The sequence below is a fragment of the Ovis aries genome, chromosome 7, assembly GCF_016772045.2.
Source record: "Ovis aries strain OAR_USU_Benz2616 breed Rambouillet chromosome 7, ARS-UI_Ramb_v3.0, whole genome shotgun sequence".
Classification (NCBI taxonomy): domain Eukaryota; kingdom Metazoa; phylum Chordata; class Mammalia; order Artiodactyla; family Bovidae; genus Ovis; species Ovis aries.
This window is the reverse complement of record NC_056060.1, coordinates 86,367,950-86,393,203: the sequence shown is the minus strand read 5'-3', so window position 1 is coordinate 86,393,203 and position 25,254 is coordinate 86,367,950. Positions and strand designations below refer to the sequence as shown.

General features: G+C 52.1%; 1 long non-coding RNA gene across 1 annotated transcript; it reads left to right on the top strand.

Moving 5' to 3' along the window:
- The first annotated feature begins 11,828 nt into the window (after positions 1-11,828).
- LOC132660136 (uncharacterized) lies at positions 11,829-22,710 on the top strand. Its single transcript, XR_009601377.1, has 3 exons — positions 11,829-12,095; positions 18,516-18,703; positions 20,672-22,710. It is a non-coding gene; the product is annotated as an uncharacterized LOC132660136 (long non-coding RNA).
- The last annotated feature ends 2,544 nt before the right edge of the window (positions 22,711-25,254 follow it).

The window sequence follows — 25,254 nt, the reverse complement described above, 5'->3', positions numbered from 1 at the left end:
GCCCAGACAGTCACGTGACCTCCTCCTACAAATCTGCAATCCACACCCCCCTGCCACCACCCAGCCCCAGCCACCACCACCGTTTGCCGAGAGTGTAGGCAACTGATTCTTGACTTGGGAAGTTGCCAACATGCCCCTTCCAGTGGGGCAAGGGGACCCAGGGACTGGCGGGGGTCGGGGGGAGCCTGCTGAAATTAAGATCATTTTAGGGGAGGCGGAGGAGGAGAGAATGCCTGGCTGGGATCTTCCCAGGGAGCAGGGGCCCCAGAGCTGGAGCTGCCTTAGGTGCCCCCCTTAGCCGGGGGGCTAAAATACCTGGCCAAGCCATCTGCCGGCAGGTGGCTTCTCAGGCTGCAGGCTACTTCCAGCCCCAAAAGGCCTCCATGTTTCCTCGGTGACAGTAACACAGCCGGAGCTGGGGAAAGGTAGGGTGCCTTAATCCAATCCTACCTGTGCTTGGGGAGCCCCCTCCCCCACAGGAGCAGAAGGGGTCAGCAGGTGGCAGGGGCGGGGAGGGCCTTTGAGAGCCTGTGTCTCTTTTTCCTAATCCTGCAATGGTCCAGGTCAAGCCCTTCTCCCTGGGAACCAGCTGAGTCAGAGCCTGCGGACACTCCTTATCCCTTCATCTCCCGTCCCACCTGCCAGTGGCTTCTTCCCAGGGTCCTCTCTCCTCCCCACGCAGGCAAAGTGCTTGGAGCAGGGTTCCTGTTCCCTCCCCCCGTCTTCACCCCACTCCCCTGCCCCGGGCAGGTGGCAGAAGCCGACTGAGGATGCACAGCCAGGCCATTGCTTCCATTCGCATCACCCTCCTTGCACCTCCTGCTTCTCCTTCAACATTTATCAAAAGTCCCTGCTTCCCTGAAAACTTATGTTCACCCAAAAGGCCCTGATCCGTCGACATTTGGGTTACAAACCTGGCTCTGCTGTTAACTTTGGGTACATCCTTTGATCTCTGAGTCTCAGTGTCCTCCTTGCGCATGGGAACACCCCTCACCCGGTTGCTGGAAGAATTAACACAGTGTGTGTCAGTCTGTTGGCACACCGTGCTGGTCAGCGGTTGTCATTACCCTTCGTTGTGCTCCGCTCGGGCCCCGCCCATCAATGACAACACTTACCACCCCCCCAATACACACTCTCAGTGCAGGGAGGGGATGGCTAAGTGTTATGACCACAAGGCCCCATGAGCACAGATCTGGATCACTGGGAAAGATGATCCCCCCTTCCATAAAGTGGGGCCTGTGAAGGAAGGAGGGAAGGGGGAGGAAGAAGTTGGGGGCAGGAGAGTAAGTTTCATCCCGAGAAGGATGAAGAGTTAGCTTGGTTTGGCTGGAATGTGGGAAGAAGTGAGGCAGGACCAGCAGGCAAGACCTCCTGAGCAAAGCTGAGGGGCTTGGGATTAAGCCTGCTGCTGCTGCTGCTGCTGCTGCTGCTAAGTCGCTTCAGTTGTGTCCGACTCTGCAACCCCATAGACAGCAGCCCACTAGGCCCCTCTGTCCCTGGGATTCTCCAGGCAAGAACACTGGAGTGGGTTGCCATTTCCTTCTCCAATGCAGGAAAGTGAAAACTGAAAGGGAAGTCGCTCAGTCCAGTCCGACTCTTTGCAGCCCCATGGACTGCAGCCTACCAGGCTCCTCTGTCCATGGGATTTTCCAGGCAAGAGTACTGGAGTGGGGTGCCATCGCCTTCTCCAGGGGTTAAGCCTGCAGGGCACTAAAGGATGTGTGAGCAGAGGGACACTGTCTGATGTGCCATTTGGAAAGATCTTTCTGGCAGCAGCATGAGGACTATACTATTTGGAAGGAGAAGCAAGCATGAGAAGCCAGCTAGGAGGCGTGGCAGTGATCCAGGCAAGAGGTGATGAAGCCAGTTCAGGAGGGGCTGTGTGGGGGAGGGATTTGGGGAGGGGTTGGGGGTGTTTTGAGAGCTGTTGGGAGGCGAGCTGGCAGGTGCGTGAGGGCGAGGTGGAGGAAGGAAGGAGGCAGGCTCGTCCTCAGCTCAGGTGCCCAGGAAATGCCGCCGGTGTAGGGGAAGCGGTCTGGTCAATTTGGGACACTGGCCTGAGGTGCCATGGGCCATCTCGGGGCGACGGCAGGTGAACCTGTGGCCCTCCACTCTGCAGACAGGTCTGAGCAGGAACTGAAAGGTGCTGTCTGCCTTGTGGGTGGTTGTCAGAGGTGTGAATTTAGGTGAGGCCCCTGAGTAGAACAATGAGAAGACAGCGGAATGCCGGGAGCAGGGAGCACTCACCTCGCAGGGTTGGAGGAGGGGGGCCCGGGAGGAGAAGGGCAGCAAGAGGAAAGGGAGGACAATTACAGGAGGTCGAGTCCCACCTGCCAAAGCAGATGCCATGGGATGGGGCCTCAGGCGCTGGGCCGAGATGACGGAAAGTGAAGAAGAAAGTGAAGTCGCTCAGTCACGTCTGACTCTTTACAACCCCATAGACTGTAGCCTAGCAGGCTCCTCTGTCCATGGAATTTCCCAGGCAAGAATACTGGAGTGGGTTGCCATTTCCTTCTCCAGGGGATCTTCCCCATCCAGGGATCGAACCCAGGTCTCCCACACTGCAGGCCGACATTTTACCATCTGAGCCACCAGGGAAGTCCCAAGATGGAGGAAGGTAGGGCCCAAATGGTGTCTGTTGAACTTGGCAGCACGGAGGTCCCTGGAGACCCTGGCCAGAGAGGTCTGTGACAAGCTAGGACGCAGTGTACCAGGGGGAAGGCAGAAGGCCCAGCTGGTCCCAGGGTCCTCGCTCTGGAGGGAAGGAGGGAGCCTGGCAGCCAGGGGGCAGGGGGCAGGAGTCTCTCTGATGCAAGTTGAGAGAGACGTAAGCATGTTTACAGGGAAAGGGTCAGAAGGAGAGGTTGAATATACAAGAAGGGGGATGGGTATGAATGAGTGACAGGCTGGAAGAGAGGAGAAGACAGCAGGAGAGGCTGTAGAGGCTACTGGAAAGTTGGATTAATAGTAACTGCCATTTAAGTGCTTACTGTGTGCCAGGCACCATAATGGGCCCTTTCCCAGGTCAGACAGGGCACTGTATAGGCAGGTATAACAGTAGCATGTACTAGAGTCGGAGCCCCCCTTGGAACCGGACCCCAGTCTCCTTGCTCTACTGGGTCACCATGAGACCTCCTGCACGTTCCTCCTGAGATAAGCTGGGACCTGGGACCCTTTGCTGCAGAGCTGCAATACCTGCCCCTGGACACACCTCTCCTTGAGCAACAAAATACAAAGAAGCTAATATGAGATTTAAAATAATTGCATGCATGCGCAGTTGGGGGCGATTCTGGACTCAAAAGATGCAGAGACACCCCGTAAAGCCCAACTGCCACTTTTGAAGAGCTTGGAGCAAAAGCAGGGAGTCAGGAGCAAAAGGAGGGTACTAGGCATGCCCCCTCCATACAGGAACCTAGGAGGTGGCCAACCCACCTAAGCCACCCCTCTGGATGACCCCCTGGATGACCCCTACCCTCATCCCATATAAGAAACCAACTTGTGCCCCTCGGGGACTGAGCCAGCAAGGGAACCTGTTGTTTGTTCTCGCTCCCCCTGCTATAGCAGGGGCAACCAATAAAGCTTTGCCTGAACTTGTCTGGCCTCTAGTCAATTTGTGTTGATTGGGGAAAGCCACAAAACCCTGGCTGGTAACACACTCAGAGCCTTCATCTCTTCCCAGGCCACAGGGGCATGTGATGCCCACCTGCCAAGCTATGGGGAGGATGAGGTCCCGTGTGTGAGTGGACATGCCCAGAGCAATGCCAGGCACCCAGGTGATGCTTGTTATACAGAAGCTACCTCCACCACTTCTACAACTGTTGGAGCAGAGGTCAGGCACTGTTCTAAAATGAAACTGTTAAGCCTGGAGCCTCAGGGAAGGGCCTAGATGGTTATTAACTATTCGGCAGATGAGGAAAGAGGGTGTCTCCAGCAAGGATTAGGAACTAAATGAAAGAGGAGGTGCTAGGATGCATGAGTCAGAAGAAGAAAGTAGAGCCTTTGCTCTGTAACCTGGGCTCTCAGATAGCCGCACCCCAGCTAAGACGGCACGCCATGGCCCAAGTTCTCCAGAGCCCTAGTTATACGTGGATGTGACTTGGAAGATGAGGGTGTAGGGTCCTGAACACCCGAGGACCGCCCATTGGGGCAACCAGGCTGGTGGGCAGTTTACTTCCCAAGATCTGTCCTCTTGGGGCCCTTGAAATCCCACTTGGGATTTCCCGGTAAAGGCAGAGTTTGTTCTGGGGAGAGTGTGGGTTCTGGGCAGGACAGGTCTCATAAGCATGGACCTGGGCAGTCACACTGGGCACCATGTTTGAAAGGGATAGTTTAATGCTTTTGCCATCTTGAAATTCTTCGCAATTTTGAACAAGGAACCCTGCATTTTCTTTTTGGCTTGAGCACTGCAAGTTACATAGCCTGTCACATTTCTAAAGTCAAGGGTGATTGAATGTCCCCTAGCCCATAAGGGATGTGGCAGGGCCCATGCTGGCCCCTGGCCCTGGACGTGATGGGCTCAGAGAAGGATGAGGGAGGCAGTGTGGAACTCTGCCTTTCCAGAGGCCCGGAGCAGGAGTGAGTCCTGTGGTATTGAGTGGAGCAGGCTGGACAAGGGCCAGGCAACAGGGCTTCTGTCCTCACTAGGCAGCTGTGTGCTCTTTGGCAGGCTCTGACTTCTCTGAGCCTGTTTCCCCATCCGCAGACTGAGTTCAGAGTGACTGCACGACAGGCGCTCTGAGGGTTAAATGAGGAAACGGGCAGAGAGTGCCTGGTACGTACTAGGTGCACAGCGGGTATTTGCTGGTGGGTGCCTCTTGGGCCCAGAAGGCTGTTGCTTTGTGAATACTATGCTCCTACTCTAGGAGACAATGGGAGAGAAGGCACAAAGTCCCTGCCCTACCCTGGAGGGGACACAGGGGGCTGAGTGCCATCCTGGGAACTGTCTTCCAGGAAATGGGCTGCCAGCTCCCCCTCTAGAGGGGCCACCGTCCTTGGCTACTTGACTGCCAAAGCGAGCAGTTGTTCTGTCACTGAGTTGAGCCTGACTCTTTGCGACCCATGGACTGTAGTCCGCCAGGCTCCTCTGTCCATGGAATTCTCCAGGCAAGAATAATAGTAGAATGGGTTGCTGTTTCCTTCTCAAGGGGATCTTCCCAGACCAGGGATTGAACCCGCATCTCCTGCACTGGCAGGCAGATTCTTTACCACTGAGCCATCAGGGAATCCAGGAGAACAAATGCAAGGCCTGGCCCAGGGGTGGCAATTCCAGACTTGTCCTGGGGCCCTGAGCATTCCTACCCCTCACTCCCACAACCGTCTCACATCTTAGTTTCTCCAGATCCTCTCCTGCTAGAGCAGTTCTCCCTGTGACAGTGCAGGGCTCTTCTCTCTGGAAGGCCTCCCCCTCCAGGGGATAGACCTGTGGGCCGAGATCTGCTCCTCCTCCTCGACACCCGCTTGCTCCCTCTTCCACCCTCTTTCTGATCCTTGACTTACCCTGAGCTGGATTAAGACTTCCAGCCTCCCTCAGAGCTGAGAGGTTAAGTGCACCTCCCTGCACCCACTCACAAACAAATTCAAAATAAAAACCACCCTAACCCTGAAAATCAGTGTGACAAAGTCTAACCAAGCTCTGATTTTTTTTCCAGGACAACTACTGCCTTGCTATTTTTGAAATACTAAGAATTAGCTTTGGAAAAAAAAAAGCCAAACCAAACACTTTGTTGATGCCCTTTTGCTGCCAGTCCCCTAAGCACATGCTTAATCTGCCTGTTAGGTAACCTGGCCTCGCCTGCCCCCGCCCCTGTGCACAGAGGCCTGGCCTGCAATACGGGGCATTGGGCCACTCTGCCCGGAGCCTTCCCCCAGGAAGAGGAAAGCCCTGGGCCAATCAGCCCCTCCCGGAGAGATGATGTCAGGAAAGCCCAGAAGGTTCCACTCCACCCCTGCCACGGGCGCACCCTATCCTCCCGACCGGAGCAGCCAGGGCCAGCCCCGGGCCCCCTTCCAGCCCTCCAGCTGGCCAGGGAAGGCTGGGCAGCATTAGTGGCGAGGCCTGCTGCCCTGCACTCCACACCTGTGGGCAGGTCTCCCTGCCCCAGCGCCTCCCCTTCCTGCTGTGGGAGAGGGAACTTCTGCAGACAGGCTTTTCCAGATCCTGCTTGTAAACCCCGGATAAAAATAAACTCTGCGTGTCTGAGCAGGAGAGGGTAGGGAGGTGAGGTGGTGGGAGACGGAGAAGGCAGGCAGAAGGCTCTAGACCTGTAGGAAGACCAAGCCTCCTTAGCTGATATCCAGCCTCCTAGATAATTCCATGTGGGAGGATCTTTCAGAGCATTTCATTTTGCAGAGATAATACAGGACCAGAAAGGGGGCAGGTCATTTCCCTAATTGTCAGGGGAACAGAGCCCTCTGGGCCTGGCCCTAGCTCCTCCCTTTTCTCTGAGTGAGGCGTGAGGCACTTCCCGATGGCTCAGCAAGTCAAGAATATGCCTGCAGTGCAGGAGAAGCCGGCTCTATCCCTGGGTTGGGAAGATCTCCTTGAGGAGGAAATGGCAGCCCACTCCAGTATTCTTGCCTGGAAAATCCCATGGACAGAGGAGTCCCTGGGGTCACAAAGAATCGGACCCACTGAGCACACACACACGAGGCATGAGGACTGCCCCCCGCCTCCAGGGCACGCCTCCCCTGAACACCCCCTGATAGAGCCAGAAAGCGCCCCCGCCCATATCCCCGGCATGCCCACTGCTGCCCACTCTCCTGCTCAGCTCTTTTCTTCCCCCACCTCCAGCACCTATCCAGCTTGTCCCCATTTTACCTCCTCAAGGGAAGGGACATTTATTACTGTGTCTGGCGTGGTGCATATAAAGCCATGTATCCCTCTTGATGATAAACCAAAGCTGGAGGTCAGATGTTTTCTGGAGGACATTTTACATTCCAGGGAAGAGAAGGAAAGGGGTGGTGAATTCTGAGCAGTTTACGCGTGCAAGGCATTTCCCTTACGTGTGACTTCCAAGCAAGGCTTAGGGCAGCGCTGCAAAGGATAATCCATCTGAGAGGTGAGCCCTGGAGCCAGAGAGCTTTAAGGCACTGGCTTAAGTTCACAGAGGAGCTGTGCTCAGTTGAAACCTGTCTCCCACCCACTGCCTTGCCTCCACAGCACTGCAGCCGCCTAGCCCAGCTCTAAGGATGTGGTCTATCTGCAGCAAGTATTCTCTGGGCATGATGTGACTACACTCTCACAGCACCCACCAGAGAGCTACTGTTGCCACCTCTTTCTACAGTGGAGGAAACACAGACATCGTGAAGTTAAGGGACTGCGATCCCCCAGTAGACAAAGGAGCTAGAATTTGAGGCTAGGGACACTTGGCTTCTTGAAGGCCCCTGCTCTTAATCAGACACAATCTGAGCCCTTCCCAGTACTTCCAACCCCTCATCACCTTCGCCTGGGGGGTGTGGGTTTCAGGCTGGCCTCCTGGAATCTCCTCCTGGCTGTGGGTTCTCATTCTGTAGCCATTCTGGTTAAAGGCTCAGGGAAGGAAGGAACTGAGAGTGGAGTATGAGATTTGTGTCTCGCCCTTTTTTTTCAGTGTTTTAGTTTTGTCCCTGCTGCTCTGGGGGGTGAAGTTTGTTTGTCTCGTTCTTCAGAAGGGGCTTCCCTCCAGAAACGCCCATGAAATACACAAATGTGGATTCTTGGAAAGAGTTCCTTCAGGCTCTGGGATTAGACCTAGGGGCAAGTGTTTCTTCTGTACCAGTGTTCTCACTCTAAGCCTTGAACTTCTTTTCTGTTAAGCAGAGAGAATAGTGCCTGCTTCAAAGAATGATAAAGGGGGTCAAATGAGACGATAGATTATTGTAAACAGTGAAGTCATCTGTGGTCAGTTTTGACGCACTGATGCTCTTACCTTCCTAAAAGAAGAAGTCAGTTTGAGGGCTAGTGAAAGTTGCTGGGGGAGTGACAAGCTGGGCAGACAGGCTGTTGATAAAGTGAATTTTGTCCCAGAGCTCTGAGACCTCTGAGCTACAGGGGAGAGGCTGCAGATGGTTCAAGATTTGCTTTGCCTGTGCCCTATCCCCCGGGGCCCTGGTGGATCAAGAAGCTGGGCTGCCTTAGGAAGCTGCATTTTCTTACACGGCCCAGCCTGGAATGCACTCTTCGCCGTTCCAGAGCACAGGGCCTCCATGCTCACTGTCAGACAACAGCAGTGACATTCTCCCAGTCGATTCCACCCCAGGGTCCCCCAAAGGAGAGGGGCTTCTGGCCTGTCTGGAAGGTTGATGGGTTGCAATTGACAGGAGTTCTTCTTCCCAATCTGCCCAGGTGGCTGTGGGGAGTTTGGAGGCTGGGGGAAGACATGAGGAACCCTCACCTAAATGGAGCCAGGCGTCCACGGCACCAGGAAGAGAGAGTTGCTGCAGGTGAATGTGGTCTCACTGGCTTATGTAACCATTCCCCTTGGCCCCCACGGAACATACATAAACAATAACTTGGAATAGATATCGATCTGGTTGAGGCAGGTCATCAAAACCTGGAACTGTCCCTGCCAAACAGGAACATCCTGCCCTCTCAGCTGAGCAGACGCCTGGCTTATGGGGGGAGGAATGAGTGATGTAATCAGGCTCTTGAAGCCAGGAAGCATGGATTGTCCTTGCTGTGTTGGGTCATCTGCTCAATTATCACTTATTCAGCATTTAAAATGTGGTCATAGTCTATGGCCATATCACCCTGAATGTGTCTGACCTCGTCTGATCTCAGAAGCTAGGCAGGGTCAAGCCTGGTTAGTACTTGGATGGGGGAATAAATAAGCAAAAGTCCATGTTGATAGGCTTACAATGTCTCGGGGAAGAGTTCCAGAAACATACAGTTTGGTAATAGAGGGGCAACCGCTTTAGCTTGGGCAATTTGGCTTGGGTTTTGATGAGCAGATAGGAGTTCACAAAGCAGGGAAGGGAAAAATCCCAGGTCTTACTTGTCCACTGGTTTAAGATGAAAAAGCAGCCCTGTGCAGAATACATGTGTGCTGGGAGATACACCAAGGTGGCAGGAAAGTGTGACTAGGGAATGAGGCTGTTCTGGGTCTGATGGTAGATCTTCCTGATACTGCAATTTTGGCTTCTGCCCCACTGGTCAGGCCTCCAGCCTTTCTCTGGGCTCTGCTGAAGAAAACATGGCCCAAAGCAAAGTTCTCTCTCTGAGTGGGCCAACCAGTGCCTTGATAATTAGCAGCACAGAGGTCAAGGGAGGACTTTTATTGGTGCCCTGGGGAATAAAAATACACAGATGGGAGGCCTTCCCCATCTCCCTGCCCCCTGCCCTCTTCCCCACCTGCCTTGGCCGCAGCCACCAGGCACCTTCATCTCTCTTAACCTGTTCTTGCTTGGTCTTGAAATAGCTTGGCTGAATCCTTGACGTGCCTTTTCTAGGCCTCTCACTTGACTGAGTGATTCAAGACGCAGACTACTACATGGCCATTTCCAGTTATTCCTTAGGTCCTGACATTGCATATGCAGCCTGATTACCTGCAGCCCCATAAGGACTCACCAGTAAGTTCTCTTGAATAGCAAAAGCCCACAATCCCAAACCAGCTACAAAAACTGCCCACAAGCAGTCACTCCTCCGGCATCCATGCTCACCATTTTCAGGACCAGGTGGATCAAGTACAGGGCAGAGCTTGTGGAGTAGGCACACCTGAGCTGTTTGTGAACATGGGCCCCTCATCACTTAAACATCAAGGAATGCAAACCATGCATGGCCTTGGTCTCAGCTAAATTAATTTGCATCTGCCTTTAGAGGAGTCACAAGCGTGTCTGATTATCGTGTAGTGTCTCTTTTCAAGTTAGAGTTTCCCCATGTGGCAAGTGAGAACGGTGCTTCGTCACCTATTTTATCGAAGCAAAAATCAAGACATTAAAGACGGATTTGCTCACAGTTCCTTTATTTAGCAGACACCTATGGAGCACCTACTGTCAGCCATTGTCTCTGCAAACACTGAGCATTCAGGAGGAAGCAATACAAAGGGCCTGTCTTCAGGAAGCTTGCATTCTGGTGGGGCAGACCAACAACAAATAAATACTTCAAAATGTGTCAGTACATGTCATATACTATTTAGGTGGATAAGATAGGGAGGGGGAGAGTGGTTAACAGGATGGGGAGAGTGTTGTTTTATACAGATGGTTCTGGAAGGTGACGTCAGAGAAGAGATCTGATAAATACACGAGGCTAGGGTGTTCCATGCTGTGTGTCAACGTCATAACCACACTTCCACTGCCCTCATTCTTTTATCTCTCTGCTGCTGGCTCCCTTCAGCAAGGCAGGGACTCTTTGATAAAAAGGGATGACAACTACTCATCTTTGGGTCTTCAGTTCTGAATGTGGCCCAAGGGCAGTTTGTATGTTTCCACCTCCCCTCCCAGAAGGGCTCGTGAAATACTCCAGGCTCAGTCCAGGAACAGTGCCTGGAATAGAGAATGTTTCTGAACAACTGCACTGCAGATAGAATGCATGATTAGAAGCCCGCAGTGGGTGGGGCGAGGTATGGGCCTGGGGGACAGAAGCACAAGCTAGGAGGGAGGCAGGAGTGATCTCTAATTTCACTTCCTGGCAGTTGATCCAGTGGTTTCATGTTGGTCTTCTATAGAAAACCAATTGCAAACATCTGGGGACGACAGAGGATGAGATAGCTGGATGGCCTCACCGACTCAATGGACATGAGTTTGAGTAAACTCTGAGCGTTGGTGATGGACAGGGAGACCTGGTGTGCTGCAGTCCCTGGGGTCGCAAAAAGTTGGACATGACTGTGCTACTGAACTGAATAGTGCTAGTTACTATTTACTAATAGTGTAGTATTTACTAGTAGTACTACTAGTACTAGTACTACTATTTACTAGTAGTGTGTTAGTTACTGTTCTAAGCACTTTATATACATTAATGCATTTAATCCTCATAAAAGCCCTGTGGGACGGATGCTGTTTTATAGGTCAAGGTGCTAAAGCACAGAGAGGTTAAGTGATTTGGCTAAGGTCACACAGCTAATAACTGGCAGAGCCAGAATGTAAATCCAGTGTTCTTATCCTTACCTCATTGTTTCACACCCCATACCCTTACCTCAGAGACTGGTTTCCTAGAGCTTTAACTGAGACGTTTGTGCTCTCAGTCTCTGGGATGAGCTAGAAGGTTTTTGAGACTCAGCCTCCATGAAGGTAATAGTGAAGCAAAGATTTCAGGAAAAAAAAAATTAAGTATTTAATTACAAGTAATTTAAGACATTTTTATACTGTAATGATGACAGATATAAAACCCAAAGCCAAGTGAATTTTTAAGATAAAAAAGGAGAGAGCTTTCCAGGAAATGCCTGGATGGGGAGTTGATGGGGAGTTGCAGGGTTTCTGTCCCTAGACTCTTCTCCCGGCTCCTAGCCGGGGTGAACTACTCTTGTCTGTGCCTCCCTCCCCCCCATCCTGGCACAAGACGGACACAACTGTGCACACACACACACATACACAGGGTATCCTCAACCACTGTGACTGTCTAGACAGAAGGGATCGCGGGCCGTGGCAGGTGGAGTTGCCGTGTCCCTTTCTGATTCTCCTTCTGTGGGCCCAGGCAGCTGAGCCAAGAGGACCCGGAAGGGAGGTGTAGGGGCCTTGGTTCTCTGTGGGAGCTTGCACAAGGCTCAGACGTTCCGACCGGTGCCCGAGGGGCGGCGTGAGGCCGATCTTCCCGTAACACCACCGAGAGCGCCACCCAGGAGGGAGCAGGTGGGAATCTCCCTGTCCTCTGCACCTGGGCTGGAGTCCACAGGGCCCAGGCCTTGATGTTCCCTCCTTCAGGCTGAGAGGCGTGTTCCCTGGCCCACGTGCTTGGCGTGTCTGTGTGTGTGAAAGTCATGGGCCTCAGAAAGGGTCCCTCTGGGGAGAGACAGGGCCCACGGGAGTTTTAAAAGGCCGAGCAACATGGATGAAAGCGGCCACTTCCACCCACGATTGATGACAAGGAGCTGAGGCGCCTCACAGAGGAGGACAGGCCCAGGAATTAATGTGCCGGCGTCTTCATTGACAAAGCAAAAAAAAAAGCCAACACACCCGCCAAGGGGGTGAGTCATGCAGGGAGACAGCAGTGGTGGAAGGAAAAGGCCAGGGATGTGTGAGTGTCTGGGGGTGGGAGCGGGGGGAGGAAGGACTTGGGCAGGGAGAGCTGAGAGGGAGAGAGAGACCGAACAGGATCGTCTGTGAGGAAATGCATGAGTGAGAGAGAAAGAAACGGGAGCGGGTGTGTGTGAGAGGGGTGAGGAGAGATGCGCTGTGACTGACAGGAGGTAGGCAGGCAGGGGTGGGGGCAATGGGCCCCCCTCACGCCGCCTTCGGCCACAGCGGCTTCTGGAAAGCCCTGCCGTTTGGAGTGAGTGAGGGACGTGTAGGGAGAGGTGAGATTTCATTACCTTTCCCTTTGTGTGATATTTTCGTGTTAGAAATCTAAGACTGGAGCTATAAATAATCCAGTCACAGCTGCAGCGTCCTGGAGACTTATGGTGCATGCCAATGCCAGCCAGCTTTGGGCTGGGGGTGGGGCTGGGGGTGGGGGGTGGCTTTACTGAAGCCAAGATGAAAGGCTGGTCCTCCAGTGCTCAGTGGCCCTCCTGCCCCCCGGTCCTGCCCCTCCACCTAGCCAAGCTCTCCCTCCTTACCCACCGGAGCCCCCCCTCCACCCCCCCAGGGCAGAGAGGAGCTCATGAAGGCTTAGCTCCTCTGGTCCATCCTGGGCAGCCTGGAGCCAGGCAGGAGCCCTGAATGGGCAGCTTGGGAAGGTTAAGGAGACAGGGGAGGGCAGGGGGACAGGGTGGGCAGAGGTGCGTGCCCTACCCTGGGCTTGCACTGTGTCGGCTGCCTCAGACAAGGGACAGGCTGGTGGTCCCCAGTGGGGTCGACAGGTGGCCCAGACACAGACGGGCTTGGACCTGGTGGGGTCCGACAGTCCCCGATCCTTGTTCTCCTCTACGAACCAGGGCCTTGTTCTCTGCGTCTCAGCAAAGACTGCCCAGCTGTGCTCCGTGCATGACTCTGTGGGGACTGGGGAGTCTCTATGTCCTGGGGGGGGGTCTTCCTATTGACCTGAACTTGGGGGCTGCTGGGTGGGATGGTGACACCAGTGGGCAGAGGCAGCCAGTGTGTCTCGGGCCGCGAGAAGGCAGGGCAGGTCTCCCCGGACCAGCTCCGGGGCCCTGCCTCCAGCCCAGCCGTGAGGGCGGATGGAGGAGGTGAGGGAAGATGTTTGGGAGGCCAGCCATGGGCTCGTCCTCCGGGCCCATGGGGCTGGAGGAAGAGGAGGAAGGTAGGGGTCTCGGGGAGGGAGAAGCTGATTCAAGGCACCCCTGTGACAGGCCAGTGCCTCCCTGCAGCTTCCCACCAGAGCGCTTAACCCTCTGTATCTGCCACAAGCCCGAGGGGAGGCTTTCTGAGGGCAGGGAGCATGCATGCCTGCTCTGACGGCAGCCCGGGACAGCATGGGCCCTGGGGCGGGGCATCAATCCTGCTGACCGGTCAGACTCAGTGATGGCGTATGCATAGGCCCCGTGGACCAGAGCCCCAGAAGGGGGTGTGCACAGAGGGAGAGGCCAGAGCCCCCTGGCTCTCCAGACCCCACTTGGTCCCTCTGGCCAGTCCTCAGGCTGCCGTGTCCAGCCTTCTTGCTGGCTCTGTGGCCCAGTTACCTCAGGCACCAACCTGTCACTTTGGCAGTTTCGGTTTTGCTTTTCTTCTAATTTCCTGAGCAAATATTGAATATCCAGAGAGACACCCAAATCCTGGGTGGGGCTGGGGGGTGGTCACACAGCTGGCTACTTCTTAAGGACAGTTCAGTCAAGATAAACTCACCTCAGCTGCAGGCTTCTGGAAGAGGGAGGCTCTTGAGGGGTGAGTGGGTAGGAAATCGGCTTTCCCTTCAAGGATGAGGCTTCCTCCTGGGAGGAGGTGTTTGCTGCAGGACCACTGACTTCAGGGCTGCCACATGGGGTTGTGACAGGGTCTTGGCTTGGGGCCAGGGCAGTCTGTCCTTCTTTAGCCTCCAAAAGCAAACCACGTCTGGGAATGGGATACACACGGGAAGATTCACTTTCCTGGGGTGTCCCGGAGGCAACTCAGCTGAAAACACAGATGACCTCAGAGCAAGCTTGCCTAACATTACAAACGGCAGAGCCATGACATTCAGAAGGGGAACTGGGAGCCCCTGAGGGGCTCCCTGACATTTGGCTTAGATGCCGCCTCCTCTGGTCATTCCTGGTACTCCTGTCAAAGGACCACTCACCCCTACATGCATCATCACTCTATCCTCTCAAGGTTCTTGCTGCGAGCCCCTGAAATGGACTCTGACACTTCTAAGCACAGGAAAGATTTGTTGGAAGGATCTAGGGATGCTGGAAACATCAGCAGGAAGGTTGGAGGTCCAGCTCGAAAATAGGGGGGAGGAGCAGGATCTAAGTGATGCTAGGTAGTGAGCAGAGATATTGCTTTACCAACAAAGGTCCATCTAGTCAAAGCTATGGTTTTTCCAGTAGTCACGTATGGATGTGAGAGTTGGACCATAAAGAAAGCTGAGCGCCGAAGAATTGATGCTTTTGAACTGTGGTGTTGGGGAAGACTCTTGAGAGTCCCTTGGACTGCAAGGAAATCCAACCAGTCCATCCTAAAGGAAATCAGTCCTGAATATTCATTGGGAGGACTGATGCTGAAGCTGAAGCTCCAATACTTTGGCCAACTGATGCGAAGAGCTGACTCACTGGAAAAGATCCTGATGCTGGGGAAGATTGAAGGCAGGAGGAGAAGGGGATGACAGAGGATGAAATGGTTGGGTGGCATCACTGATGCAAAGGACATGAGTTTGAGTAGGCTCCGGGAGTTGGTGATGGACAAGGAGGCCTGGCGTGCTGCAGTCCATGGAGTCACAAAGAATCGGACATGACTGAGTGACTGATCTGAACTGAGGTAGTGAACATTGTTGCCAACGTCACACCGCAGGGCAGTTTGCTTAGCATACCTTCGCTGGCACCACCCTTCTGCCATTCATGGTGTGATGATGGCTAACTTTATGTGCCAACCTCCCTGGGTTACGGGATGCCCTGATATTTGGTCAGACATCATTCTGGGTGTTTCTGGATAAGATTAGCCCTTGAATCTCTAGACTGAATAAAGCAGGTTGTCCTTTCTAATGTGGGTGGTCTTCACCCAATCAGGTGAGGGCCCAAATAGAACAAAAAGTGGAGGAAGGAAGAATGGTCTCTCTCTGCCTGACCACTTGAGCAGAGACCTTGGTCTTCTCCTGACCTTGAAATGGGACTTAAACTATCAGTTCATAAACACGTCTCAGGAAGGGAAATTCCCGTCCTCGGCCCCTAAATAGGAAAGGAACATTCTGGAAGGCTTTGTCAGTTTGCTCATCTAGAGCTCCATCCTTCTATCCTTCCCCGCTGACTTTGAAACCCAGGAGGCTGACCTGTGTGGGCCACATCAGCTGAAGTCTCATGCCTTCTGGCTTTTGGTTGGGTCTGTCCAAAGGGAGGTCCCATTGGAGGAGTGGTGAGCTGCAGTCCAGGGGGTCTTGAGGAATCGGACACGGCTGAGCGACTTCACTTTCACTTTTCACTTTCATGCATTGGAAAAGGAAATGGCAACCCACTCCAGCGTTCTTGCCTGGAGAATCCCAAGGACGGGGGAGCCTGGTGGGCTGCCGTCTATGGGGTCGCACAGAGTCGGACACGACTGAAGCGACTTAGCAGCAGCAGCAGCGGAGGGTGCGAGGAGAGAGCTTGGGGCATTTGTTCCCCTTGCCACTTCCCTTTGGAGGTATGGATGTCTCCAGCTTCCAGCCATCTCCCTCCTGTCCATCCGGGTCTTTACCATTCTCTTTGGTTTCCTGTGGCACTGCCCACCCTTGGCAAAGAGTCCCTTAGTGAAAGACTCCCCTGTTGCCCTGTTTGCTGGTAACACCTCTTTCCAGCTGGAGCCTCAAATGATACAGGAGGTTGGGAGACTGGGAGGCAATAGAGCCCCAGCAAATGCTCACAATATGGTGGTACTGATGCCCAGGGGGACGGGCAGCCTGGTAAGGTGTCAAGAGCATGGACTTGGGAGATAGACCTCCTGGAGTCTGAATTTTCACCCCAACTCACACTACCTGTGTGAACTTGGTCAAGTTCCTCAGCCAGGCTGACCCTCCTTTGTTCTTTACCTGGGAAATAAAAGTTAATCTGTATCCCCTGGATTTGTCATTAGAACTGAATGAGAGATTTATTAAAGCACTTGGCACGCAGGGGACCGGTGATGGCCCAAGGGGTCTACCTTGTGTGCCTGCTCCAACTGACCAGTCATGGCTCCTTGAAGCCCCTGTGTGGAGAATAATTCTGACTCCCCATCCTGGCCTGGAGGTGACGGGTGCACTCATGATTGACTGGTGATGGGGGTCATGGTGTGGACCGGAAAGCGGCAGGAAAATGTGCTTACATCTCCGTAGTAGACGCTCACTGAAGGATGGCTATCAGTTTTCCTATTTCTCTGCTCCTTGGGAGAAGATAGGATTCTGCTGGCCTCAGAAAGGCCAGGATCCTGCTGGACCAGTGGCCATTTCCGCCAGCACTGCCCAGGTCCCAAAGTCACTGAGCCTGCTGTCCTGGCTCAGCACAGACTTCTTTGGTGGCAAGGATGCTCCAGCCAGCCCTATCTTTTAATCAGCAGACTGTGTCAACCCTGTCGGGATTGTTTAAGGTCTTCTTCCTCCCAGGACTTTCTTGCTCTTTTCATCCTCCAATGCCAACCTTACCCTCCCTGCCAACAGATCACACACACACACACGCGCACACACACACCCCATGTTCACCAGCACCTCCTCATAGTAAGTTACAAGGAATTATTGATATTAACTCGAATTTTTCCACTCCATATCACCCCACTTTCCACATCTCCCATTGTCTCCTGCCCCAACTCAGGGGGCCTGGCGTTATTCCAGCAACACATACCAGAGTTGGATGAAGGTAGAAGAAGCAGAAATCACAGCCACAGGCATGCTATGGGGCGAGCTAAAGGAACCTCAGTGATTACTACGTGGCCCCTGGAGTAACTAAAGAAAGAAGGGAATAAGAAATCCTTTTAACATAGAATGTTCTTTCTAGTTTCACTGGCACATGGGAGGAACCTTTGCTTATTCACTTATTCAAGACATATTTACGGAGCACCTCTATGGACTGGGTACAGACAGCTGTCTGCCCTGAAAGGGAGACAGCCAAGTAGAAGTGGGTGGGTGCTGAGCAGCTCAGCAGGAGTGCTGAGATGGAGATGAGCACGGTAGGGGGTGGGGGTGGGGAGCAGGGAAGGGCTCTGATTGGAAAGATACCGTGGGACAGAGACGACTTTCCTGAGAAGGTGGCTCTCCTGAGCCCAGTCTGGAGGGAAAAGGAAGCTGCTCTGGGTGGCAGTTGGGGCGGCATGTGCTAGGATCTGAATGGGTGTGAGTTTGAGGAGCAGCTGGCTGGTCACTGGGTCTGCGGCTTAGAACCAGAAGGGAAGGTGTTCTGGGAGGAGCCGATGGCAGGGTGGGGTGGGGTGGGGGGTTCTCCAGGGCCTCTCTGAGGAGTCCAGAGTATCCCAGAGTAGCCCTCAGTCCTGCTATGTCCCCACCTCCCAGCCTGTCCTCTGCCCTCCACCTGGCTTAGCAAGCGAGGCCCCAAAGGAAACCTCCCATTCTCCTCCTCCTGGGAACTGTAGGCCTTATGAGGTATTTGGGGGCTGCCCTTAGGAGTGTCTTGAGGACTGATGGATGGTGGGGTAGATGGGCAGGAGGGTGGCTGAGAGAGGAGGAGCTACACAGCTGGAGACCAAGGTAACCTGATAAATGAAGGCTTTAGTGCAGTCTCCCTAGTAACTGGCTGACCCAACCATCAGGAGCAATTTAGGGGAAAGAAAACATGTGTTTGGGCATTTTCCTTCTCCAATGACTAAGTGGGTTCACAGGTCCCTCCTCCTCTCATTAAAACCCTAACACCTTTCCCCAGGCACCTCCCCTGCCCAGACCTGCTTCTCTTTGGAAAATGGGGCTGGTGTGTCTGTGTAGCTGTGTAGAAATGTGTGTAGCTCTGTGTGGGTTTGTGCATGAAGGTATCTCATATGTGCATGAGGAAGTGTAAATGGGAGTGTGTGAGCTTGCAAGTGCATGCAAATATCTCTGCTGGTGCCAGGTATGGTGGAGCACGTGTGCATGAGACTTGTCAGCCTCTGTGCACGTAGGGGAACATGAATGCACACATATGAACATGTGTCCAGAAGAGTCTGCGGGGTCTTTATGAGTGCGGGGGTCCTTGAGGCGTGTGAGTGCTCACAGTGAGTGTGCATGGGATTCTATGCAACTGGCCAGCATGATTGTCTTTGAAGGGCAGAAGTTGCTGAGCTGGGATACATCCATTAACCAAAGCAATAAAATGCCCAACTGGTCTCCTTGTTTCCCTTCTTGTAATCTGTTCTCCACCCTGCAGCCAGTGTGATCTTTTGAAATTGCAAATCAGATCACGTCACTGCTAGGCTGAAAGCCCTCTGAGGGCTACTGGAATAAATCCAAACTTCTGATTATGGCCTGGCGGATATGTCCCTCATCCCAATCTGATCTTTGTGGCCTCATCTCCTGCCACTCCTCAGGCAGGCACCCGCTGCCTCAGTCACGCAGGTAAGAGCCTTTGTTCTTGTCCTTCCCTCCTCTGGCTCCCTTGGCTGCTGGGCATTCTCCTGGCTCCAGATTTCAGCCTGACTTATTATCCATGGGGCCTTCTCTGACCACCTCCCTCCAGGCCCCCTCTGTGCCATCACTCCAACTTCTTTTCTCCCCAGCGCTAAGTCAGTTGGGTCTGAAACAGGTGCTGAGACAGAGCTAGGTGTGCACAGGGTTTTGTGGAGAGCAGCCCCTAGAAAGGAATAGAGAGGACCCCAGAATGGGCAGGGCAGGGAAGGGCCAGCTGACCACAATATAGATCTGATAAGGTCTCTGCCAGCCTCCTAAGTGCCTGGAGCAAAGACTGTCCACGAGAGGAGTCCTGAATTGGCTGGAAATGGCTAAACCTGACACCATACCTGGCCTCAGTCAAGGGCTGGAACCATCAACACAGAAGCCAAGGTTGGAGAGAATGAGAAGACAAACCACAGATGAGAAAAATATTAATACTTGCAAAAGACAGATCTCAGGAAGAACTGGTATCCAAAATACACAAAAAACTCTTAAAACTCAGTAAGTTGATTAAAAAAAAAAAATGAGCCAAAGACCTAAACAGACACCTGACTAAAGAAAATATATACAGTTGGCAAATAAGCATATGAAGAGATACTTCAATCACATGTCATCAGGGTATTGCAAATTAAAACAACAATGAGATTTTACTATATACCTATTAGAATGGCCAAAATCCAGAACAATGACAACACCAAATGCTGGTGAGGATGTAGAGCAACAGGAACTCTCATTCATTGCTGGTGGGAATCAAAATAGTACAGCCACTTTGGAAGATGACTTAGTGGGTGTTTTTTTTTTTTTTTAACAAAACTAAACATACAAAAAAACAAAAACAAAATCTGAGCATACTCTTCCCTCATGATTCAGCCACTACCCTCTTTAGCATTTACCTAAAGGAACTGAAACTTGTGTCTACAGAAAAATCTGCACACAGATGCTTGTAGCAGCTTTACTCACACCTGCCAAAACTTGGGAGCAACCAAGATGTCTTTCAATAGGTGAATGGATAAATAAACTGTGGCACACCCAGGCAATGGGCTATCATTCAGCGATAAAAAGAAATGAGCTTTCAAGCCATGAAAAGACATGGAGCAATCTTAAATGCATATTACTAAGTGAAAGAAGCCAGTCTTCAAAGGTTACATAGTGTGTGATTTTAACTACATGACATTCTGGAAAAGGCAAAACTATGGAGATGGTAAAAAAGATCAGTGATTTCCAGGAGTTAGTGGGGAGGGAACGAGGATTTTCAAGGCAGTGAAACTCCTCTGTGTGACACGGTACTGGTGCATATTGTCCAAATCCATAGAACGTACGACGCTAAGAGTGAACCCAAGTGTGAACTATGTACTTTGGGTGATAATAATGTGTCAGTGTAGGTTCATCGATTACAGCAAATGTCCCATTCTGATGGGGATGTTGATGATGGAAAGGAGGCTGTGTGTGAGGGGGCACAGGAGTATGTTAGAACTCTGTGCAATTTTGCTGTTAACTTAAAAATGCTCTTTTAAAAAGTCTGTTAAAAAAGAAAGGGGACTTCCCTGGTGGTCCAGTGTGTGAGGCTCCATGCTCCCAATGCAGCGGGATTCTCCCAGCGTTCGATTCTTGGTCAGGGAACTAGATCCCATATGCTGCAACTAAGACCCAGTGCAGTCAAATAAATAAATAAAAATAAATTTAAAAAAGAGAAAGTTCTCAGACTTTCCCCCTGAACGCCCTTCTCCTCTCTTCCCACCATTACCCTTTCCTTCTGCTATGCAAGCATTTTCTGACTTCTTCACAGGAGGACACATTTGTCAGGTATATCTGTCTGTCTGTCCTTCTCTTTTACGTTTCCCCTAAGTCTTTGTTAAAGATTTTCCAGGGGCTTACCCTGTGGCTCAGTGATAAAGAATCCACCTCCCAATGCAGGAGACACGTGTTCGATCCCAGGTCTGGGAAGATCCCACATGCCACGGAGCAACCAAGCCCATGCTTCACGACTGTTGCGCCTGCATGCTAGGGCCCAGAAGCTGCAACTACTGAGGCCCATGTGCCCTCTGGCCCGTGCTCTGCAAGGAGAGAAGCCACTGCAGTGAGAAGCCCGCGCACCTCAATTAGAGAGCAGCCCCTGCTCGCCACAGCTAGAGAGAAGCCCCCATAGCCGTGAAGACCCAGCACGGCCAATAAACTAATACATAAATAAATAAAATAGAGATTTTCCAGCTCAGGGGCCAGCCTGGCCTGGAGCTTTTTCATCTTTGCCCTTCCTTTGCCAATCTTGCAAGCCCTCATTTCAGCTTCCTCCCAGTCCATGAAACTTCTAGAAAGAATCTCACCAACAAAGGAGAGCTATGATCTGCTCTGGAAGCCCTGTCCTGATATAAATATGTCCCCCAACACCCAGCTAAGGAAAAGGAAATTCAAGAGCGGAGAGAGAAGAAAATCTTGGATGCCTCATTAGCAGCACCTCCTGAGAAGCTTTATCTTGCCTCCTTTGATGTCAGAGTGAAGCAAGAGGAAACGCCTTCCCTCCCTGTCTCCAGGGACAGAACTAGAGGGCCGTCCACAGACTGGGCTCCATTTCCATTTCCCAGGCCACATTAAAACTTCTGGAGACATCAAGCTGCAAGAAGGTTAGGCCTTCCCTGTCTCCCTGAGCAGCACACACTAAATCAATACTGAGCACAAACGAGTGTGAGGAAGTCCTTCAATGTTTTGAATTTTCCCATCACGACTATGGTGAAGTTCTGTGTGTTTTGAAATATGCAAAATTCTTAAATGCTTTTCTTCTTTGCCGGGTCCCTAAGGGTGGGTTTGGTCTTGCCCATATCTGTAATCAGCCCAGCTGAACTTCTTGTCCCCCACCAGGCCTGCCCTGTGCTGAAGCTGCACAGGGTGGCTCCAGGCTGACCTTGAGGATGTCAGGGGTCAGTACAGGAGAACAGGCCTGGTGTGGGGTGGGGGTTGGGGGTGGTCACATAGTCAAGCTCAGCAGGGCTGATGGGGAACAAAATAATTAGGGATCAGGAAGGGCAGGGTCTTGGATGAGCCTTGGGATGGGTCTTTCTCCTCGGTTAGGGTAGCTCAGCTTAGAAAATCAAACTTGAATCAAATTAACAGATAAATGCTGAGGTCCATTGCAGGCAAAAATCTAGGCTAGAGTGTGAGGCTGGAAGTGGAATCTAATTATGCCTGGAGGTAGCAGCATCAGGCTCCTCTGACCTGGGGGCGGATTAGATGGTGGGATGGAATGGTCAGGTGCCTACTGTGAGGCTGTCCATCAGCTCAGGTCCATTCCCTCCGGTAAGTGTTGGAGGATCCTTCCTTCCTTATAGATGGGCAAACGGAAGCCAAGGTCACACACGTCCAGTGAGGGAAGAGCCTAGCCTTCTAGCTGAGTCAGTGTGGAGATCTGGCCTCACAGTGATCCTCAGGGTCCAGAGTTGGGGCCCCTCATGGGTGACTCTTACCATCACCTGGCTCCTTCTGAGGCTGGAGGGAAAGGGGAACAGTCTACAGGCCTTTCTGTCATAACTTCATATTTAGTCCTACTATGGGCTAGTGAAGTGAAGTGAAAGTTGCTCAGTCGTGTCCAACTCTTTGCAACCCCATGGAGTATCCAGTCCTTGGAATTCTCCAGGCCAGAATACTGGAATGGGTAGCCTTTCCCTTCTCCAGGGGACTATGGGCTAGGCACCCAGGTAAATGCTTCAAATATATGGTCTCATCCACCCAGCCCCATTTTGCAAAATGGGCCTCATTTTGCAGACAGACTCAGAAGGGGAAAGGGACTTGCCCAGGGTGACGCAGAAAGCAAGTGGTGGGGCCTTCTGGCCCATGAGTGCATGTGCAAAGCCCATCTGGCTTCCAGCTAAAACCCACGTCACAGCATCTAGCGCAGTGACTGGTGTGTTGTAGGCAAGAAATAAGTATCTGGTAAAAGAATGAATACATGAATGATCATGCAACTCCTTCTGGTCCCGTCTGTGTTCTTTCCTGGGTTTCCACCTAGTCTGGGGATCTGGAAGCTGATGGCAAAAGCCCTGGGTCTTCCTGGTGGGAGAGGCACTCAGGGTGGGCTGGTGAGAGTACCCTGGGGGAGGGGTGGCAGCAGCCCTGGTGTCACCCTACCCCTGCACAGCCGCTCCTGCTGACCACGTGCAGTCCCTGAGGACCCCAGAAGGAAGGGGTTCACCGCAAAATAAACATACAGGCTGTACATCCAGTGATTCAGAAGATCCTGCTGTGCCCACATCCCTCTCCCCCCAAAACCTTCCTGTTGCCATGACAACCGACCTCACCAAAGTGAAGCTCGCTGAGGCATCCCAATTAACCCTTTTCTGACACAGCAGGGCCCTCTGTCACATCGGGTCGCCTGTCTACGTGGCCTGAATGCCACTAAAAGATGCGGGGTGGTGCTGTGTGCAGAAGTGGAGGTTTTGGGGGCCTGAGGGCCTGGGTTGATCTTTTGGGGCCAACTGTCTGAACCTGAACAGTCCGGGACCCTCACGGGGGTTGCTGTAAGTGTTCGATGAGGAATGCACGGTAATACCTAATGGGATCCTTGGCTTAGTTAAGGCGACTCACAGGAGGAGCTGCTCTGTGCACAGATCCAGCCTGCTCCTGTTACTGCAGGGCCCCAGGGCACGTCAGTGGGAGGGCACACGCCATCAGAGACACACAGAGCAGTGATTCATCTGGAAAAAAAGGAAGCCCACAGCCACTCAAACTGTATGAAGCCTGGAGGTTGCCCTGGGAGATCCCCATCAAATAGCCCATTCATTCCACCTTGAACTCAAACCTCTCAAGGTCCCCCTGGGCTCTGGGACTCCCAGAAAGGGACGGGTCTATGCGCTCAGAGAGCAGGGCTGAGTGGGGCGAGCCTGGAATTCTGGAAGTCCACTTGGCAGAAGTGAGTATGGGGCCACCTGCTGTCAACTCCAGTAGAACCAACGGTACCCTAAGGGAAGTGACAGCAGAGAGCCCAACGAACAAGGCCATATTAATGGCCACTGTTTACTAAGGGTCAGCCAGGGGCTAGAGTGATCAACGCAAATGAGGCCACATTCCCCCTGCGCTCCACTGTTTAAAGCTCTTTGATGGGTCCTCCCTGCTGTTGTCACCGGAACCCAAACCCTGTGTGCAGCCCACCAGACCCTCGTGTCCTGGCCCCTGCCCACCTCTCAGCTCATGTTGCCCTCAGTCACTCTGCCCCCAGCACTCAGGCTTTCTTTGGCTTTTGTTTCGTTGGCCTCACCATGCAGCTTGTAGGATCTTGGTCCCCCTGCTAGGGACTGAACCCAGACCCTCAACAATCCTAGCCACTGGACCATCAGGGAAATTCCTGTTTTGTTTTTTTTTCCAGACAAACTGTGCTTCTCCAGCCTCAGAGCTTTTGCACATGTAGATGCCTTTACCTGGATGCGCATTTACTAGCTTTTCCCAGTTTTATCAGTTGTAAGAGACATGCTTAAAAAGACCAACTTGTACTCTGAGATAATTGTGGACTACATACAAATTGCAAAAGTGGTACAAATAATTTCCTTATTGCCTTCATTGAGTTTCCCCCATTGTTGGTTTTTAGCATGCTTACATTTGTCCTGGTGTGTTGGATGCTAGAGCCATTTTTGTGTATTTCTGCCCTACTCCCTGGGTAGTGACTTCGTGTTGGTGGCTTGAAACTAACTGGTGTGGAGGCAGAGAATTTACAGAACAGAAACTAGTAATCAGGGACTTTCCCCCTAGGAAATGCTGTTAAACATTTACCACCCTGCTACCCTTGTATCAATCTCTTTTATTTCTCTCTTTGTGTGTGTGGGGGGGCCTTCCTAAGGCCCACTTGTCTTTGTACTCCAGAATGTCTGGCTCTAGGTGAGTGATCACACCATCATGGTTATCTGGGTCATTAAGATCTTTTTTTGTACAGTTCTTCTGTGTATCTTTCCACAGCTTCTTAATATCTTCTGCTTCTGTTAGGTCCATACCATTTCTGTCCTTTATTGTTCCCATCTTTGCATGAAATGTTCCCTTGGTATCTCTCGTTTTCTTGAAGAGATCTCTAGTCTTTCCCATTCTGTTTTTTCCCCCTATTTCTTTGCATTGATCACCGAGGAAGGCTTTCTCATCTCTCCTTGCTATTCTTTGGAACTCTGCATTCAGATGATATATCTTTCCTTTTCTCCTTTGCCTTTAGCTTCTCTTCTTTTCTCAGCCTCCTCAGACAACCATTTTGCCTTTTGCATTTCTTTTTCTTGGGGATGGTCTTGATCACCACCTCCTGTACAATGTCATTAACCTCCGTCCATAGTTCTTCAGGCACTCTATCAAATCTAATGCCTTGAATCTATTTGTCACTTTCACTGTATAATCGTAAGGGATTTGATTTAGGTCATACTTGAATGGTTTCGTGGTTTCCCTACTTTCAAACATCTTCAAATGTCCTAACAATGTCCTTTATAGCAAAAAAAGAAAAAATTTCTGCTGTGTGTATTATGTAAATATCTTGTTTTGTA